This window comes from Octopus bimaculoides, chromosome 7, assembly GCF_001194135.2.
Source record: "Octopus bimaculoides isolate UCB-OBI-ISO-001 chromosome 7, ASM119413v2, whole genome shotgun sequence".
Lineage (NCBI taxonomy): Eukaryota > Metazoa > Mollusca > Cephalopoda > Octopoda > Octopodidae > Octopus > Octopus bimaculoides.
Window position 1 is genome coordinate 92,816,084 of NC_068987.1, and position 7,164 is coordinate 92,823,247.

Below are 7,164 nucleotides of genomic sequence, written 5' to 3' on the forward strand. Positions count from 1 at the left end.
CACTACATCCAGAGACAATAAAACGTTGTCATGGAAAGCTGATGACCATAGGCTCTGTGAACGATTCACGAAGAAGTGGCTGTCCAACCACTGTCCAAGATCAGCAGAGAACATGGCAACAGTGCAGTAAATGTTTAATCGCATCCCGCAAAAATCAGCACCTCATACATAAACAAATATACACAGCGATAGATAGATAGATAGAGAGATAGATAGATAGATAGATAGATAGATAGATAGATAGATAGATAGATAGATAGATAGATAGTTAGATATATAGATAGATAGATAGATAGATACATTTCTTTTATGAGCCACACAGGGCTTAACAAAGATGGGACGAATACAATGTAGAGCTTTTCTTTTGGGGAGGGGGAAGGAAGAAAAAAAGTAGGGTTGGGTGTCGATCAAAAGGGTTCGTAGCAAGGAAAAAAGGGGGGGGCGATCAAAAGGGACCGAGAAAGAAAAAAAAAAGATAGATAGATAGATAGATAGATGGATGGATACATACATACATACATACATACATACGTACATACATACAGATACAAACATATCAATACACATAAACTACACACTCACCTGAATACATACAAATAATATTCATATCCACCTCATCAATTTAAATACATATTCATTGCTACTCTACTTACACACGCATAACCACTACACCGCTACATCATATCTATACAATAAGTGAGGGGGAAGAAGAAATGTAAGTGACGGGCAACAATTCAGAGCAACAGTTTTTTCAAGTTAATCATTTCCGTAAAAATCATTGATTTACCTTCTCAACAGCCACGAATACCTGCACACTCAGGCGTACACATGCACGTACACATGTACATATATGCATACACATACGAATACAAGTAAACAAATATATATATATATACATATATATATAATCTAACTATCGATCGGTTGATCTCTGTCTACCTGCGTATGCCTGTATGTATGTATTTATGTATGTATGTATGTATGTATGTATGCATGTATGTAAGTATGTATGTATGTATGCATCTATCCGTCTATCTATCTATCTATCTATCTATCTATCTATCTATCTATCTGTCTGTCCGTCTGTATGTCTGTCTGTCTGTATGTCTGTCTGTCTGTCTTTCTTGCTATCTATCTATTTAACTATCTATCTATCTGCACACACGCATATAAATATACATACATGCATACATACATACATATGTATATATATATATACATATATATATAAAGTACAGTCTTACTTGCAAAATGGACGTGTGCGTTCAATGATGTAATAATACAAAAAATATATATGCATGTATACACACATATGTATATACTTTCATCAACATGTGTATATAGATGCATATCAGGGTACAGGACGTTAGAACAATGAACTACAGACAACGGAACGAACACATAGGAAAACAGAAAGCCACTTGGAATTATTCATCAGCTGCCTCTATTCTAACTCGACGTTTCGAAGATAAGGCAGGACGTACTCTAGAATAGTCTCTTCCTGAGTAGTGGATCAACCAACTAAACAGAGGATTCCAAGGTGGCAAACGTAAACCAAGACAGGAAAAATTGGACAGTGAAAACAACATAAAAAAGCCGTACGGCCAAACGCGAATCTGATGTAGAACGCTAGTAGTTCGTCTTGCCTTCACAGCAGCTGGAGTGAAAAGAAAGTTGACCACAGGTCACACGAGAGCAGGGCGGATGGTGGAGGGAGGAAGTGGAAGAAGGAGGAAGAAATATATATATATATATATATATATATATATATATGTGTGTGTGTGTGTATATATATATATATATATATATATATATATATATATAAAGCATGCATTATATATATGTTTATATATATATATATATATATATATATTATATATGTATAGATTTATGTATATACATACACTATATTTATAAAATTATAAAATATATATGCGTGTAAACAAGTATATTGATATATATCTAAATATAAATATATGTACGTACGTGTGTGTGTGTGTTTGCATTTGCATGTGTGTGGGTAACTGTCTTACTCTCTATATGTATACTCATGTACGCATGCGTGCACGCACACTCGCACTTACACAATTATATCATTCAAGTGTGCACGTGTACGATTTTTGTATAGCTGTTGATCGGTGTATATGTGTGTGTATATCACACTTACCGATGCGTAAATGTGTCAGTGTATTGCTATACATATGTTCATAATTCCTATTTTCAGAGCAACGTGAAGGGGGAAATGAGTGACGTTGATAAGATTAATTTAGTAAGATAAATTTAAGCAAGATTCCTGCAAATAGAAATTGATGCTATTAAAACTGACCTGCATATTCTCTCTTACTTCTCTGGTATTTAGTCATGTATTCTGTTCGTTTCTTTTTTTTTTCTTTTTTTTTTAACGCTTTACTAGTTTATATATTTATAAAATCATAGGTTTTGTTTGTGTTTTGTCTATGTATTTGCTTTTTCGGTACTGCCAACGTGTATTATATATCGTACGTTTTTCATTAATAAGCGCTTAGTGAAAGGAGATTTTAATAAGAAGAATCAATAGTTGATCTCAGAGCGTCTCTTTCATCTCAATAATATAACCTGTTTGGGATCAGATATTTCTTATTTAAGTTGCTCCTTACAAATAACTTTATCACCTCAAAGAGATTTTCATTCAATGAAAGCAAACTTAATTATTCGACTGCGGTATTTTTAACGTCTGATTGACGTTCTCATCTCAGAATAAACTTCACAAGTTTAGAAATTTTCTGAGTGCTAATTATAAATGTTCAATGCTGTCTGCATAACTGGTGAATAGTAGCTTTCTTCCACATATATGCGTTCGTGGATACAAAGGATATCAATGTGCGTATAATACATACATAACTGCATGCATACATACAGACGTGTATTTCTCACTCACTCTCTTTCTCTCTTTATATATATATATACATATATATGTATAGATATATGCACGCATATATATGTATAGATATATACATAAATATATATGTATGCATGCATGTATAACATGAAGAAATGTGCTATCGTTTGCAATTGTTTCAGTAGTATTCCGTTTAGAAACACATTACAGATAATTCAAGTGTTCAATTACACAGGAATTCTATAAAATTTAGCGTCGATTAAATAGTGAGAAATAACATTTTGAACTCTTGCGAACTGTGATTTCTTACATGTTATTTTTCGCCGCTTATGGAAATTTCTTGCTAAACCAAGGATGATACGTTTTCTGTTTCCTTGCGTAATGCAAAGCCCCCAAAACTGTTAAAAAAGGTATCATATACTCTATACATAATGAAGGAGGGAGCTTGGATGGTATAAAATACAACCGTATCCTTTTGACTTTATATAGAGCGCATTATCAGAAAGAGACAGATCTCGTTCTTGGAAGAAAATACCTTGCTCACATATACACAACTTATTTTCCGTCCGGAGAGGAGCTTCCTCTCACCGCTACTACAGCGTTACGAGTCGTAGGATATATATGGGATACGATCTCAGATCACCTCTTAGATTGTACGACCCATATTGTTTTGTCTACAAGTACACCGAAGGTTCTCACCCTGACTTATTCCTCTAGACTCTACCCTCTCTCCCTTTCCTTTTTTTATTCTATCTTCTTTAATCTATTTCTATTCCCCTCTCTCTATACGAGTATGAACATACATACATATATATATATATATATTTATATATATATATGGCGTATGTGTTCCCTTCAAATGGACGGGACGCCGGTCCATCGCAGAGCTGCGTACACACACGCACACACACACACACACATACATATATATATATATATATATATATATATATGCATGTGTGTGTGTTTTGCATAAATATATGTGTATGCATGATTATCTATGAATATATATGTATATCTCCATGTAAGTTTTATACATATGTATGTATATGTTAGTATGTATGAGTGTATAGATGTGTGTGTATGTATGAGTATATATATATATATATATATATATATATATATATATATACACCGTGGAGTATATATGAATATACCCCAGAATGTATGAATACATTAAACGTGTGGATACCTGAGGTTAGAGGGAGTAACCCGATGCCTACATAAGTTATACAAGGAATAAGAACGAACCTGAGTCTAATCGCCAATAATAATAAAAGCTGAAGAAGAAGAAGAAGAAGAAGAAGAAGAAGAAGAAGAAGAAGAAGAAGAAGAAGAAGAAGAAGAAGAAGAAGAAGAAGAAGAAGAAGAAGAAAAAGAAGAAGAAGAAGAAGAAGAAGAAGAAGAGGAAGAAGAAGAAAAAGAAGAAGAAGGAAGAAGAAGAAGAAGAAGAAGAAGAAGAAGAAGAAGAAGAAGAGGAGGAAGAAGGAAAAGGCAGAGTGGGTAGATTGTGTCATTATCTATGAGACGGTGGTAGCATTTTCATATTGAATTTATTTAACTTAAGTAATTAAATATATTCGAATATTCAGATTAAAGTCAATCAATGAATCAAAGAACAAATTAATTAATAAATAATAAATCTATTAATTAAAATTACCTATGGAAATGAGCAGCTGATTCCTAGAATGATTGTAATGAGTTTTCTAATGCAGACTTTATTTGAGGTCGTTGCAGAATAAAACAAAATTATATCGCATTGAGTAATTTAACAATATTCTCGAAATCAAAAGCAGTGAGTTGTCAGAAACGTTAGTACGCCGGGCGAAATGTTTAGCTTTATTTCGTCTGCAGCTACGTTCTGAGTTCAAATTCTACCGAGCTCGACTTTCCCTTCCATTCTTTCGGGATTGATTAAATAAGTACCAGTTACGCACTGGGGTCGATGTAGTCGACTTAATCCTTTGTCTGTCCTCGTCTGTCCCCTCTATATTTTGCCCCTTGTGGGCAATAAAGAAATAAGAAACGTTAGCACGCCGGGCGAAATGCTTAGCGGTATTTCATCTGTCTTTACGTTCTGATTTCAAATTCTGCCGAGGTCGACTTTGCATTTCATCATTTCGGGGTTGATAAATTAAGTACCAGTTGCGTACTGGGGGTCGATGTAATCGATTGGCCCCCAACCATGACCTAGAGTTGAAAAGAATATTTTCAAAATCAAAAATGCAAAAACTGGCTGAGGAAGAAGGTAAGGATCAAGAAAAAAACTCATGCAAATAAAGTATTAAAATATAAAAATTATTTATTAAATAATTATAACTCTATAATTTCAGTTTCAGAATGTACGAATTATGAGAAAATTCAAGGGTTAACATTGATCGGTTTATAAATATATATCTGAAATAGTGTAAGAAATTCTTGATGTGTCTTTCAGATTAGGATGAAGTGTAATCAAATAATAATAGTGGAAAAAGAAATGGTTAAATGTTCTTTCCTAATCTAGGCACAAGGCCAGAATTTTTGGTGGAGGTGACTAGTGGATTAGATCCACCCCAGTACGCAACTGGTACTTAATTTATCGGCCGCGAAATGATGAAAGGTAAAGACAACATTGGCGGAATTTGAGCCCAGAACAAAAAGAGAGACGAAATACCGTGAAGCATTTCGTCTGGCATGCTAACTTTTCTGCCAGCTCGACGCCTTGAAATGGTTAAATATTCTGACATTATGAATACAGGTGATACAGGAAGGCAATGAAAGTGTACATGAAACAATGTTTCAATCAAACAGTAGTTAGAAGAGTGTGATATATGAAGCTAATGTTATGAAATTAGAAATGAAATGTGGGATTTAAGTTTCAGAGTTCGATATTGAGAAGTGTAATAATCACAATTAGTAGTGAAAAATGTTTGTCTAATTAATCGTGTAAACGGTCAGATATAAGCTACTGAGGAAATTTAAGGATTAAGCTTCAAATAGTAACGGAGTTTAAATTTAAATAGAAAACGGAACAAATCTGTTTGTTTAGAATGCATTTAAAGTAAAGTTTTCTTGATTGTAATTGTTTTAAAAGAACATTGTAAGTTGAACATTTATGAAAAAACAGTATGACAAAAATTGTAAAAACTATAACTCTGTAGACAGGGAAAGTTCTAAAAACCACGAAATCGGAATATATGAAACGAAGGGAATTTTAACATTAATAGCGTAAAACAATGGAGATTCTTAATATTTAACATAACAGTTTGTAAGCGATAATAATTGAATTCGTATTACAAAGTACTAAGCACATAATAATTATATTAAAATGAAATATTTACAATAATAGAAGTTGCAATGAAATTTTAACTAAACAAGAGTTAATTAACATCCATTAATGATTATAAAATATTAATTATTAGGTTAGAGAAGATGTGAAAAGTGTTGAAAAAGAAATGTTACTTGCAAACTGTTTGGAGTTTATAACTGTTATGAGTAACTACAGCTGAAACACGTGAGCTTCCTCAATCGATCTATCTGTAAGTTAACTAATCTCCGATCTCCGCCACATTCCCTCTATATAAACACAAACGGTTTTTAGGACAAAGACTAGAAAAGATAATTTGGGACACAGCTCCACTTAGTATACGTGTTTGATCATGAAATTTGAAACTGGTTAAGTGAACACACACACACACACACACACGCGCGCATATGATTGCGCTTAGGCATAACCTGGTGTAGAATTCAATATATGTAAGGTCCAGAAGACAATGTTATATGAGTATAGTGTGACAAGAGAAAACAAAGGGATGTCATTGCCATCAGAAAAAAACAAATGTTACATAATGAACTTCTTTAGCTGACAACTGTTTCGGTTATATTAATAGTATACTCTTCGTTGAGTACCAGGATAACAACCTCTAGATTAATCAGAGCCTTTTATATGAAGTACAATTTACTCGAGAAAGATACATTTACAGAACATACAGAAGTATGTTCTGAAAACGTAACTTTCCTAAACCAAGTTCACGTCATATTGAAGGCTCTGATGAAGCTATAGGATGTTACCCGTTTACTTTGGCACGCAGATAAGAATCTACCGCATCTTATAACAGAAACAAACGTAAGCTAATGGATTTCATTACTTTACATTTTCTCCGGTGCCATCTCTTTGCTCTTCCTCTCTCTCCGCACATTCATAATATTTCTCTTTCTGCCTATCTCTCTCTGTATATATATATTTATATATATATACATAAACACACACACACACACACACACACACACACACACACACGTGTATA